The sequence below is a fragment of the Armigeres subalbatus genome, chromosome 2 (genome assembly GCF_024139115.2).
Source record: "Armigeres subalbatus isolate Guangzhou_Male chromosome 2, GZ_Asu_2, whole genome shotgun sequence".
In the NCBI taxonomy this organism is placed as follows: domain Eukaryota; kingdom Metazoa; phylum Arthropoda; class Insecta; order Diptera; family Culicidae; genus Armigeres; species Armigeres subalbatus.
Genome location: NC_085140.1, coordinates 348778448 through 348793807, shown reverse-complemented (window position 1 = coordinate 348793807; position 15360 = coordinate 348778448).

Genomic DNA, 15360 nt, shown 5'->3' with positions numbered 1-15360 from the left:
TTTGACATTTTTTTTTCAATCGGACAAGCTTTTCAATTTTTTTATGTTGTATAAGAATATTATTAAATTAAATAAAGAATAAAATTCTTATTTTCCATCCTTTCAGATTATAAAAAATAAATAAATGAGAATATTGTAGATGGCTTCTAGGACAAGATTGCGCCTCTTTTCAGTATGCAATACAATATTGTGTATCGATCTTAATTACATCCATAGGACAGATTTAGTACTAGTAGTAAATATGATAAAACCAGAAGTCATAGTTCTGGGAACCCCACTAGTCAAGCAAAAACTGTACATCGCTGCCCCCCGAGACAGAGTAGAGAAGAGTGGTAATAATTTTAATATTATGAAATAAAAAATAAATGCTGTAGGTACCAACTACATGTACACGTTGTACTTCGTGGCTCGATATCGGTATCGGTGCAATGCAAAAATAGCCTTCGATCGAATATTCGCGCGAGTCCACACCACATTAGTTTGCCAGACGAGCCTGGAAAGCACAATGAACGAAACAGAGTTGGTCCTGAGAGCACGGTATGGTGGTCTACGGGAAGGTGAAAAATAGTACCTTGGTTATAAGATGAACAATTTATGGGGATTATCTGCAGACTTCAGAAAATAACTCCTGGAGGGATTTACTTGGATACGGTAAAAGCTTTTTCAAAAGTTATTGAATTGATGTGATGGTGTTACTGCTATGCATGTCCGAACTGGATGCCCATTGATAAACATCATTGACGGCCATCCTCGATGATCAACTAACTTGCTGTGGGAAGTTCAAGAACATCGAATCGCCACAGAAAGTACTGGTATGTTTAATATAGAAACTATAACGGCCTTACTCTCTCTGCCGTTTCACGGTGCAATGGTGAGTCTGACACGCACAATTTGTTCCTTCCAGCTAATAGGGCAACAAACAAGTACATGTAACCCAAGTGATTGCCATGTACCTTATGGCTACAATTTGGTACGTTTTACGAGTACGCACATACACTCTGTTGCAGAGAGAACTCTCCGGCACAAAGAGAAGTGTGTATAGAATGGAGTTGTGCGTGCACATGCGATTAAAGTATGTAATTGCAATTTGTAATTGAAGTTGTTATGTCCAATGTTCAACAACATCCAATACTTCCTGACTGAGGTCCCATAGGAACACAAGTTCGCTCATCTGTCTGGGCAGTCTCGTCGGGACGGTTAACAATTAACGGGTTCGTAATGTTTGAAAGAGGAAGTACATGTACAAGAAGTGCAATAATTCTGTATTTTGAATATTGTATTAGGCCCTCCTTAGCCGTGCGGTAAGAATCGGGCAAACAAAGTGGTATGTTATCTAGTCTTACTGCATTAGATTCAATCGAATTGATGGCAATAATTACATCATTTTCTGAATTAATGTCAACTTTACCAAAGAACCAATATTTTTTGACGCCTCTAAGTATTTTTAAAATTTAAGACAAAAATAAAAAAAGTGCTGTTTTTTAGATTGGCCGATTTTGAACGAACATTTTCAGGCCGGTTCACACGTGCAGCACTTTTTCGGTTTTTGTTATCGGTTTTTAAAATATTTAGGGGCTTCAAAAATATGGATTCTTTGGAAAAGTTAACCTTAAATAAGCCAAAGAATCAACTAAGACAATAAAACGAGATACAATGTTTGACGGGAAAGGTCAATTGCATCACATGATTGATGCAATGTTCAAAGCAAAAACTAAAACTAAAGCTGTTCAGGTTGGTATTAAATTTACTCAAAAAAATGTTATTGGACTTCGTTTTAATGGATACAAATAATTAAAAAAAAATTAAATTGGAATGCCCGGTCTTTAAAGGGTAAGGAAGATGAATTATTCTAATTATTATGAATAAAAACTTCCTATCAGTTCATAATGTGCACATTGCCATTAAAACTGAAACATATTTAAGGCCTGAACTCTTCATCAAAAGAGATCAAAATTATTTTATTTATCGAAATGATCGTCTTGACAGCGCCTGTGGTGGGGTTGCGTTTGTCATAAATAGGCGTATCAAACATACATAAATTATATTCTTCATTTGAAACCAAAGTTTTTGAAACCTTGGGAGTATCTGTTGAAACAAATTTTGGACAATTCTCTTTTATTGCTACCTACTTGCCTTTCCAGTGCAATGGGGAGCAAAATAATGTGTTGAGAGCTGATCTTCAAATTCTGACTCGCAACAAATCAAAATTCTTCGTAATTGGTGACTTGCCAAACACCGTTCATGCAATAATGCTCAAAGCAATTCCAATGGTAAAATTTTATTTGAAGATTTTTCTGCGGGATATTATACTATTCAAATGGACCAACTTGTTTTTCTTCCAGTCGAAATCCTTCTACAATTGATTTAGTTTTAACGAATTCAAGTCAGCTGTGTGGCCAATTGGTAACTCTGCTGACTTTGACTCTGATCACCCCCAGCCAACACAAAATCGCATATGCTAGCGAATAAGTGTACAAGGTGGAGGCGATATAGGCGCATTCCTCCATTTGACTGCGTGCAAAATGCACGTATATGGCCTCCACTTTGTACACTTATTCGCTATGATATACTTTATTTATTTATTTATTTATTGTCGTCAATCAATTTTGTAGACCTAGTTACATTGGTAGCCTTAACTAATAATAGTTCTTTGAAATATTATATAATGTTCTTATGTTCTAATAGAGTGCCATTAACTTAAGATACGTGTAAAGAAGTGTTTTAGTTGCATTTTTGACATATAGTTATATAGTTATATAGTAAAATCAATATTATTCATTCCGTGCCGATAGTTCAAACGAGCCAGATGTGTGTGCTGTGTCTCATCGCGGATTGTGTTCGGTAGTGAAAAGGCTATTGTTTGGTGCGCTCCTACCTACGGATCCAAGGCGATCGCTGTCAGCGAGTGAAGTAGCTGCTTCTGGCGACGCCAGTGAAGCAGGCTATTGTTACTGCTGCTACCTACAGCAGCAGGGGCAGATAAGTGGCAAAACTTTTTATTGTTCTCCCTTCTGATTGATACAGAGTGGGACTGCTTAGAGTTAATCGAATTAGTTTTTTTTAAGTTTTTTTTTTCTAATTTGCTATTAGTTTTAAGTTAGTATAAGCAAAATTATTCTTCCACCTTGCGGGGTGAGAATGGAGGCGGAGACTGGAGAGGGCAATGTGCCTGCTAAAGATGGAGGGCGCACTCGATTGTACCATGCGGCTTCACCTGGGCCTTGGGTTGTTTACTTTCGGCAGAAAGTAAAAAGCCTAGATTTTCTCGGCATTAAACGAGATTTGACGCGTCGTTTTCCGAAGCTTGATTTTAGCCAGATCAACAGGAACAAACTACGCATCACCGCACCTACATACCAGGTGGCGAATGAAATTGCTGGCGACAGGGCGTACAATGTTGAATATATGCTTTATGTCCCCTCGCGGGAGGTCGAAATTGAAGGTGTGATCAACGCAGCGAGCCTGACTTGCAAGGATGTACTTGCGGGAAAAGGCCGCCTAAAGAATGCAATGGAGTCTACCGTGGATATTCTGGACTGCAAGGAATTGCATTCAGCAGCCACGGTAGATGGAAAGAAGGTATATTCCAAGTCAGGTTCGCTTCGGGTGACGTTCGCCGGTTCGATGCTCCCAAAATATGTTGATATTGAAAACATGCTATTTCCGGTGCGTCTTTTTGTGCCAAAGGTATTTAATTGTACCAATTGCAAACAACTTGGTCACACTGCCACGTTGTGGCAAATGTTCTGAAAGGCATCGGGAGGAGTCCTGCCAGCAACAGGCAACAAAATGTGCTTATTGTGGTTTGAATCCTCCCCATGGTTTGCAGGAATGCCCGGTGTACAAAAAGCGCACCCAAAAAGTGAAGCGCTCGTTGGTACAGCGCTCCAAGCAGTCGTATGCGGAAATGGTTAAGTCGCAAGACACATCCACCACAGCCACTGCATCGACTGCTATTTCAGCCACCGTTCGTGTAAGTGATTATTATGATTCCATATCCATTGATGAATTGGACTCTGACGCAGCCGATATGGATGATCCTGCGGAGGTATACGTGCCCGAAAAGAGGAAGCAACCGTCTTCCCCGGGATCGCGCCGCAAGAGAACAAAAATCATCCATAAAAGCTTGGCAAAATCTGAAGGTAATGGGGGTTTATTTAAAATCCCGAAGCAACCTGTCCCTACTGCTTCTTTTGATCCTAGTTGCAGTAAGGCATTCCCGCCATTATTATTGCCAAAATCCGATGTTTCGAAGAAACATCCGGCTAGGAGAATCAACGAAAGAAAAAAAGTAATTCGCACTTCTAGTAAAAGTATTCCGTCCAAGCGAGGATTGATCTCCTTTAAGGACCTTGTGGACCGTTCTTTGAATTTATTCAATATTCCGAATTCATTGAGGCCTATCATTGACCTTTTTATACCAACAGTGGAAAGTTATTTGAAGCAATTGACTGTTTCATGGCCCCTTCTTGCAGGAATTGTATCTTTCGATGGATAATACGACCATACAAGATACAATCACTGTGCTGCAGTGGATCTGTCATAGTCTGAAAAATAAATTAGACGTGTTCAAGTTTTTGATTCGCAATTCCGATTGCGATATATTTGCACTCTGTGAAACATGGCTTTCTTCTGAAGATGAAATCAACTTCCACGATTTTAATATTATTCGCCAAGATCGGGATGATCATTATGGTGGCGTTCTGTTGGGGATCAAAAAATGCTACTCCTTCTACAAAATTCCCATTCCGACTGTTCCCGGCTTAGAAATCGTCGCATGCCAAGTAAATGTGAAGAATAAAGATCTTTGCATAGCTTCAGTGTACATTCCTCCAAATGCCTCTATTAATCGTCGACCTTTTTGGAGCACAGTCTCCCTCCTATCATCTCCAGTATTGATATTGGGTGATATGAACGCACATGGTATTGGATGGGGCGAAACGTATGACGATTATAGAGCGCCTATTTTCTATGATTTGTGTGACGATTTCAATTTGAATATTTTGAACACTGGTGAAGTAACTCGAATAGGACCAAATGGTCAACAAAGCCGTATTGATCTGTCTTTATGTTCAAATTCACTATCATTAGATTGCACGTGGAAGGTAATTCAAGATCCCCATGGTAGTGACCATATGCCGATAGTCACCACAATTAAGAGTGGCTATCAACAATCTGAGCCAGTTAATGTTCCTATCGATCTCACGAAGAACATTGACTGGCAAAAATTTGCATCGGCGGTAAAAATTGGTATTGACTCAACTGATACTCTTCCACCTTTGGATGAATATCGATTCCTTATTGAGTTGATTCAAAAAAGCGCACTAGAAGCTCAGAAACGACACGTTCCAAGTACATCTGTCATCAGAAGACCAGCCACTCCTGGATGGGATGATGAATGTACTAAGTTGTATTCTGAGAAATCTGATGCCTTCAAGGCCTTCCGTAAACACGGAAGGTCAGAGCTTTTTGAAGAGTATTTGAGGCTCGAAAGAAAACTCAAAAATCATCTCAAGGCAAAAAACGTAGCTACTGGCGACGTTTTGTCGAGGGACTATCACGAGAAACCTCAATGACAACACTTTGGAAAACGGCTCGCAACATGCGGAACCGCATTTCCACCAATGAGAGTGAAGAATACTCCAATCGATGGATATTCCACTTCGCAAAAAAGGTCTGCCCAGATTCCGTACCAGCAGAACCGCTATTTCGAGAATCAGTCACTGATCCCGGTTCTTTGGGTGGACCATTCACAATGCTGGAACTATCTATGTCTCTTCTTTCATCGAATAACTCTGCTCCGGGATGCGATAACATCAAATTCAATCTTCTGAAAAACCTCCCAGATATCGCAAAAAGACGATTACTTGACCTGTACAACTGTTTCATGGAGTACAACATTGTGCCACCTGAATGGCGACAGGTCAAAGTATTAGCTATTCAAAAGCCTGGGAAACCAGCGTCTAATCACAATTCATACCGACCGATTGCCATGCTATCATGCATGAGAAAATTATTGGAGAAAATGATCCTTTCAAGAGTCGACCATTGGGTCGAAGAAAATGCATTGCTTTCAAATACTCAGTTTGGATTTCGAAAAGGGAAAGGAACAAACGATTGTCTAGCGTTGCTTTCTTCAGATATACAACTGGCCTTTGCGCACAATGAGCAATTGGCTTCAGTATTCTTGGACATTAAGGGCGCTTTTGATTCAGTTTCCATAGAAGTACTGTCAGACAATCTGCACAGTAATGGATTACCCGTTATTTTGAATAATTTCTTGTACAATTTGTTGTCAGAAAAACAAATGAACTTCACACTCGGCACTCTGACAACTTCCAGAACTAGTTACATGGGCCTTCCCCAAGGTTCATGTTTAAGTCCCTTGCTTTATAATTTCTATGTCAAAGATATTGACAATTGCTTGGAAGGACAATGCACGCTCAGACAACTTGCAGATGATGCCGTGGTCTCTCTAAGAGGTCCATGTGCAGCTGTCTTGCAAGGACCATTGCAAAGTACCCTAGATAATCTGACTGTTTGGGCCAGATATCTAGGGATCGAGTTTTCACCGCAAAAAACTCAGTTGGTTGTGTTTACTAGGAAGCGGTACCCAGCTCAACTGAAACTAAACCTGTTGAATGATGACATCAACCAATCTTTATCTTCTAAATACCTTGGGGTCGTGTTTGATTCTAAATGTACTTGGAAACTCCATTTTGAGTATTTGATCCATACAGGATCCATTTTCTACGTTCTATCTCCGGAACCTGGTGGGGTGCTCACCCGGAAGACCTCATCAAACTCTATAGAACGACTATTCTCTCTGTTTTAGAGTATGGCTCTTTCTGCTTCCTCTCAGCAGCTGATTGCCACCTGATAAAATTTGAACGAATTCAGTATCGTTGTTTGCGTATTGCCCTTGGCTGCATGCATTCGACGCATAACATGAGCCTGGAGGTGCTTGCTGGAGTCACTCCTTTAAAGCACCGTTACTGGGAGCTCTCACTTAGAATACTCGTCAAATAATAAAATGCTTGAACTGACTTGTCGTTCAAGATTCCTTAGAGTCTATCTCAACTACATTTCTTCAGATCTTTGTCTTCCGTGTTATAATCCACCTCGAGTTCACTTCACCAACGACAGTTCCTCAATTGAATACGATCTGTCCATGAAATACGCTGTTCAAGGAATACCAGATCATCTTCGACAAATATCTATTCCCTCCCTTTTTTCAGAAAAATATGAACATGTCAATTGCAACAACAGATATTTCACTGATGGTTCTCGCATTAACGGATCCACTGGCTTCGGTGTTTTCAATGTAACTTCATCCACCTTCCGAAAACTTCAGGAACCGTGTTCGGTTTATGTTGCTGAGCTGGCAGCAATTAACTTCGCTTTGGGAATAATTTCCAATCAGCCCGTAGACCATTATTTCATCTTCTCGGATAGTCTTAGTTCTATCGAGGCACTCCAGTCGATTCTTACAAACATAAGAGAGTAGATGCGTGTTTTGGTCGAAAGATCATTCAAGATTACCTTTGTTTGGGTCCCACCTCACTGCTCAATCTGCGGCAATGAGAAGGCAGACTCGCTAGCAAAGGTAGGCGTACAGGAAGGTGAAGTTTATGATAGACAATACTCGAGCAACGAGTTTTTTTCCATTAGTCCGTCAGAGTACTCTTCAAAGTTGGCAAAGAAATTGGACACACAACGAACTTGAACGTTGGCTACTTTCCATAGTTCCAAAAGTTTCTGGGCGAGCATGGTTCAGAGGTGAGGACTTAAGTCGAGGCTTCATTCGCGTGATATCGAGACTTATGTCTAATCACTATTCACTAAACGCACATCTGTACAGAATAAACCTTGTCGATATCAACTTATGTAGGTGCGGAGCCGGTTATGATGACATCGATCACGTAGTTTGGTCCTGCTCGGAAAATGACGCCTCCAGAGAGCAATTATTGGATACCCTTGTAGCCCGAGGTAAACAACCCTTCAGGGAAGTTCGAGGTGTTTTGGCAGATCGTGATGTTGTCTATATGCAGGCCATTAATAGCATTCTTTGTGCTTCTGACATCAAAATCTAACATTTTGTTTTTTTTTTCTTTCTTTAAAGTTTTTTTTTTGTTCTGTCTCTGCCTTTTTGTTCCGTAGAGCTCCAAAGCTCTTGCCATCCGGAAGATACTCCCAGTCGAACCATTCCTCGAGCAAGACGACACGCCACATCGTCACTGACGCCAAATGCCCGGATGAGAAGCTGAAATTTCCTGATCCCAAATCCTAAGCCCCGTCCATCCTTAAACATTGTAAACTAACCTCGAGTCACCACGAGTATGCTGGCTTCTACCCCCCTCTTACTAACCGTATAATAAAATGATATTGATTGTATATATCACAAAGAACAATGGCTCCGTAAAGTGTTATACACGCCTGAGCCTACCAAATAAACGAAATTGGAAAAAAAAATCAATATTATTACAATATTTATTGAAAATGAGCATCATCTGATTCAAGACACGGCAAATGCCAGGTAAAGCGTACCATTGGTACTTCGCGTACCTGAAGAAATAAAATAGACCCCATCTCGCGGTCCTTAGCCTCTTACCCAGCAACTCCTATCCCTACCTCCCCGCGGTGCCTACCGGGATACAAGCAACCTTAGGGAAGATCGGGTAATCAACCCCGGTGGGTCGTATGCTGACAGGGAAGGGGGGGTTTGCTCCTCTCTGGAGGTGCAAATCTTATTGAGCGTCTGTTCTCCATGTCAGGATCGGCTCACAACAGCGTCTGTTCTCCATGTTAGGGGCGGCTGATCATCGTCCGAGTGCCAGCGAGGGACTCTAAGTGAAATTGTGCACCATGGTCCACCGGAAATAAGGAGGAATGGTCCTACGAAAATTTTGGGGGTTTGGTGTCAGGATGCAGGGCCAGCCAAAAAAAAAACTCTCACAACGAACAATCAACAAAATAGTACGGACCGGAACCATCGGCGAAGACCACTGCGACGAAAAGGGACTAGCGTTTAGAAACTCGGTTCGTGGAACTGCAAATCTCTCAACTTCATCGGGAGCACACGCATACTCGACGATGTGCTCAAGGACCGTGGATTCGGCATCGTAGCGCTGCAGGAGGTTTGTTGGAAGGGATCAATGGTGCGAACGTTTAGAGGTAATCATACCATCTACCAGAGTTGCAGCAACACACACGAGCTGGGAACAGCTTTCATAGTGATGGGCGATATGCAAAGGCGCGTGATCGGGTGGTGGCCGATCAATGAAAGAATGTGCAGGTTGAGGATCAAAGGCCGGTTCTTCAACTTCAGCATAATCAACGTCCATAGCCCACACTCCGGAAGCACTGATGATGCTAAGGACGCATTCTACGCGCAGCTGGAACGTGAGTACGACAGCTGCCCAAGTCACGATGTCAAAATCATCATAGGAGATTTGAACGCTCAGGTTGGCCAAGAGGAGGAGTTTAGAGCGACTATTGGAAAGTTCAGCGCTCACCGGCTGACGAACGAAAACGGCCTACGACTAATTGATTTCGCCGCCTCCAAGAATATGGCCATTCGCATCACCTACTTCCAACACAGCCTCCCGTATCGGTACACCTGGAGATCACCACTGCAGACAGAATCACAAATCGACCACGTTCTGATTGATGGACGGCACTCCTCCGACATTATCGACGTCAGGACATATCGTGGCGCTAACATCGACTCTGACCACTATCTGGTGATGGTTAAACTGTGCCCAAAACTATCCGTCATAAACAATGTTCGGTACCGACGACCGCCGCGGTACGACCTAGAGCGACTGAAGCCACCTGATGTCGCCACTGCATACGCGCAGCATCTCGAGGCAGCGTTGCCGGAAGAGGGTGAGCTCGGTGGGGCCCCTCTTGATGACTGCTGGAATACAGTCAAAGCAGCCATTAACGACGCAGCGGAGAACAACGTCGGGTATATGGGTCGAAGTCGACGGAACGATTGGTTCGACGAAGAGTGCAGACAGATTCTGGAGGAGAAGGACGCAGCGCGGGCGGTCGCGCTGCAGCAAAGTACCCGGCAGAACGTGGAACGTTATAGACGGAAGCGGAGACAGCAGACCCGCCTTTTTCAGGAGAAGAAACGCCGCCTGGAAGAAGCGGAGTGCGAGGAGATGGAACAGCTGTACCGTTCTCAAGAAACACGCAAGTTCTATCAGAAGCTCAACGCATCCCGCAAAGGCTTCGTGCCGCGAGCCGAAATGTGCCGGGATAAGGATGAGAGCATCTTGACGGACGAACGTGTGGTGATCGAAAGGTGGAAGCAGCACTACGAGGAACATCTGAATGGCGCTGAGAGTACAGGCAGTGAAAGTCAAGGCAGCGGAGGAGATGACTACGTCAGTTCAGCGGACGATGGAAGCCAACCAGCCCCCACCTTGAGGGAAGTTAAGGATGCCATTCAACAGCTAAAGACCAATAAAGCAGCTGGTAAGGATGGTATCGGAGCTGAGCTCATCAAGATGGCCCCGGAAAAGCTGGCCACTTGCCTGCACAAACTGATAGTCAGAAGCTGGGAAACCGAACAGCTACCGGAGGAGTGGAAGGAAGGGGTTATATGCCCCTTCTTCAAGAAAGGCGACAAACTGGAGTGTGAGAACTTTCGAGAGATCACCATCCTCAATGCCGCCTACAACGTGATATCCCAGATCATCTTCCGACGTCTGTCACCATTAGTGAATGAGTTCGTGGGAAGTTATCAAGCCGGCTTCGTTGACGGCCGCTCGACAACGGACCAGATCTTTACTGTACGGCAAATCCTTCAAAAATGCCGTGAATACCAGGTCCCAACGCATCATCTGTTCGTTGATTTCAAGGCGGCATAGGACAGTATAGACCGCGTAGAGCTATGGAAAATTATGGACGAGAACAGCTTCCCTGGGAAGCTTAGCAGACTGATCAAAGCAACGGTGGATGGTGTGCAAAACTGTGTGAAGATTTCGGGCGAACACTCCAGTTCGTTCGAATCGCGCCGGGGACTAAGACAAGGTGATGATCGTTATCGTGCCTGTTGTTCAACATTGCGCTAGAAGGTGTCATGCGGAGAGCCAGGTGTAACAGCTGGGGAACGATTTTCAACAGATCCAGTCAATTTATTTGCTTCGCGGATGACATGGACATTGTCGGCCGAACATTTGCAAAGGTGGCAGAACTGTACACCCGCCTGAAACGTGAAGCAACAAAAGTTGGACTGGTGGTGAATGCCTCAAAGACAAAGTACATGCTTGTGGGCGGAACAGAGCGCGACAGGGCCCGCCTGGGAAGCATTGTTACGATAGACGGGGATACCTTCGAGGTGGTCGAGGAATTCGTCTACCTCGGATCCTTGCTAACGGCTGATAACAATGTCAGTCGTGAAATACGAAGGCGCATCATCTGTGGAAGTCGGGCCTACTACGGGCTCCAGAAGAAACTGCGGTCAAAAAAGATTCGCCAGCGCACCAAATGTGTCATGTACAAGACGCTAATAAGACCGGTTGCCCGAGCAAAGGCAGATAACTGAAATGATATCAAACTGATAACACGATTAGTTATCCTTATTATCATCTTGATATTTAGTTATCAATCATGTGATTAACTGATAACTGAATAATAACAAAATTTATTATCAATACAAATTTGGTATTTTCTTCTAAATTTCGCGTCGTTCAGATATCGGGCTAAGCATTCTATTCTTTCAAACATATTATACAGCGCATAAAAAAATCTACTCATCGCTGGAACCACCGAATAGCAACATTTTTTCACGGATTAATTCTTCCTGGGATGCATATGAAAACATGAAACGTTTCACTGTGAAATGCAAGGTTGTGGTTTAGTTTGAAACTATAACCGAAATCGATTTACAGCATGGCGCTGCTAGTAATTGTTTTAAAACCTAATGATTGATAATATTCGAGAGAAAAACTAACCTATTATTTAATTGGTCACAACTGAAAACAAAATGTATTCAATAAAAGGACGACGAACCGTATTTATCCTAACTGATTGCTGTGTCGCTATTTTGAATACATTTCGGTTATCATTTTTGTTAAGTTGACTTATAATTCAACCAGAATGATAACAATTCTAGTTATCAATATAACTGGATAATTAAGTGTGTTATTAATAAGTTATTCTGCTTTGCACTCTGTCCAGCCGACTGTTATATACATAAATGGTCATGGCATCATGATTTGATTATAAATAGTCTTCACTAAATGCAAGATCGTAGAAAGCGTTGTGCTTTTCTCTCCTGCTCCTCAAGAAAGCGTAATTGGGTGAGTGCCTATAGACGACGCCGTACAATCACTCGATTCGAGTTCGAATCCCAGTGAATGCCAACATTTTTTTCAATGCGTAATGAAGTCGGCAAAGAAGATTTAACTATTTTGGTCGATAAAACAGTGATGGCTGATAACTAAATAATAACTAAATTAGTTATTTGAGTAAATAACATGTATAACAAAATATGTTATCAATTTGGTATCAGTGATAACCTAATTTGTTTTTAGGTAGTTATTTCAGGAACAAAATTCTGGTATCATTTTTGTTATGTTGGCTGTTAATTCAGCCAAAATGATAACAAGTTCAGTTATCAATATGTGCGATAACCGGATAATAGAATTTGTTATCAATTAGTTCCTATTTTTGCTCGGGTGTCCTCTACGGACATGAAACATGGACAATGCTCGAGGAGGACTTGCAAGCACTCGGAGTATTCGAGAGACGGGTGCTTAGGACCATCTTTGGCGGTGTGGAACCGTGTATTGTGGCGTCAAATTGTTGATTCAGTGTTATCTGTTTAGATGTAGACTAAATAAATGAATGAAATTCCTAAAATAGTTTATTTCCGCATGACTGCTTTTAGGTTTGACTGGATTCGATAATAAACCATTTAGGTCTTTTATTAGACTTACAAGAACAAGAATCTGAACTTGTTCAGCTTATAGAGGAATCAATTCTCCCCGACATGAGGATCAAATCTCCCGCAAGTTTTGAAAATGCCGAATTTTCTATCTTTCGGAAAAATCGATGTTTTAATAACTTGTGTGGAAAAATAATCACTTCCGATGAGGTTTTTAAAGAATTGATATAATTTATTATCAAGTCCACCTAAAACCGTATATTTAGTTTCCCCTAGGGATCGCCACAGAGTACTATGCAAAGTTACCATTTATTCATCCGTATGTAATGTAGCTAAGCTAGCATAAATAACAATGCCCGAAGGCCCAGAAAGTCGAAATAATTTCTCACCTAAAATTGCCTAGATATGTCCGTAATACATTGCCAATATCAACCTTCAGCATGGTCTATTTTATATTTGAATTTCTTTGCTGAGAGCCATCGAGAGGCCCTAAAAAGTTCCATTTTGACGTTAACAAAAAAACAATTATGCAAAACCATAAAAACAAAATTTAATTTATAACTAATTACCGTGGTGTGTCAATGTCAGCACTTGTCCTATACATGTTATAACACTTGTATTAATGAGACACTTATTCTTAAGCGTTGTAATAAGTGAAAATAAAACTTCTCATCACAGTTATAGATACAAACCGTCAAGGCGGAAGTCACTTTTATTTTCTCCGCTAATTTGCTTATTCCATTTCTCGCAAGATTTTGGCCCGCATATGCAGAGCTCAACGACAAAGGACACGGGGAGCCACCCATCAAGACCCAGCAGACGTGAACTTACAGTTACAGTAAAACAACAGCCACCAACTGCTTGACCCACATTTTCCGAAATAAACCGAATGCATAGTTACACAGCTGTACTTACGCGAGCAGCGACGAAGACGACGATTTTGGTCCTTTGCCCCAGTGGCGTCAACACCCCATTTCAGAACGTCGTTGTCCGTGCATTTACCTTCAACATCAAGCACCACATCGGAAGCAGCAGGGCCACATGCAGAGTGGATATGCAAAACGAAAAACTATAAAACTTAAGTAAATGCCTGTCCCTACCTGTGTACAGGCGCAGCAATGCAATGCCATAGCAATACCTAGCTATAGTTACCAATTGCGTGGCCCTCCTTTCTTCGGATTGTTTGTTACCCAGGGCGAATTGTATACCGCATTTATTTATCACTTTAATCCGGTTGCATTATATCACATAGCAAGTACTTACGTTTAAGAAACACATGCATCACGTGTTCCAATTAAGCGGACAACCACGGCTGCGAGAACTTAGTCGAAGTCCTTGACAGAGGATATTCGTTGATCCATTTCCTCTGTGAGATGACTAGAATACGTGATTAATAGGTGTATGACTTGTATAAGTAGAATGAAATCCTTGTTTGTGGGAGCCCGGAAAATAGAACAACTGTAGATTTGAATTTGGAATTATAAAATGTAGAATTCTTCAAGCTAGCGTTGTCCGATTCAATGCGGATGGGTCATATATGACCAAAGACGAGAATCAGCTGTTAAAAATCAGTGTTAAGAGATAGAGCCTTGCATTCTTCAGCAAAAATGTTCAAAATTAACTGTTCTATACAGGAAAAATAATGCACAGGTCAGGTTACGGGCACTAGGATGATATAGAGCATCCAAACTATCCTTGAGTTGTAATTTTGATGTTCTGAGAAATAAACATCATACTTTACCATATTCTGGTTAAATAATTGAAATTGAAATGCTTTATGATAAAATCCTGCGCCTGGCCAGCGGTATAACAGATCCTTTTCAATATCTACGATACTCCAAACAGTCCTTGAATTTAGATCTTAATATTCAAATCGATCAACAAGAAGATCTTTGATGTCTCTACTAGTTTACAGACACACTGCAGACACACTACAGAATTCGTTCGACATAACTTCGTCACACCATTATGGACACATTACTGAATTCGCTGATCATCTACGACACTCCAAACTGTCTTTGAGTACGGATATTAATATTCAAAACAATCAACAAGATGATCTACCATATACTTTTATGAATTAGAATAGCCCCACGGGACTTCGTTACACTATTATAGACACATAACAGAGTTTGTTCGCCATCTACGACACTCCAAGCTCTCTTTGTGCTCAGATCCTAAAATTCAAATAGATCAACACGAAGATCTTTGATATCCCCACTTTTTCTATGAGTTGGAATAGCTCCACGGGACTTCGTTACACCATTATAGACACATTACGGAATTCGTTGAACATCTACAACACTCCTTACTGTATATGAGTTCAGATCTTAGTAATCAAATCGATCAACATGAATATCTACGACATCCCATCTGTTTTTATAAGTTGGAATAGCTCCACAGGATTTCGTTACACCATTATAGAAGTCATTGAACATGTAGGACAATCCAAACTGTCC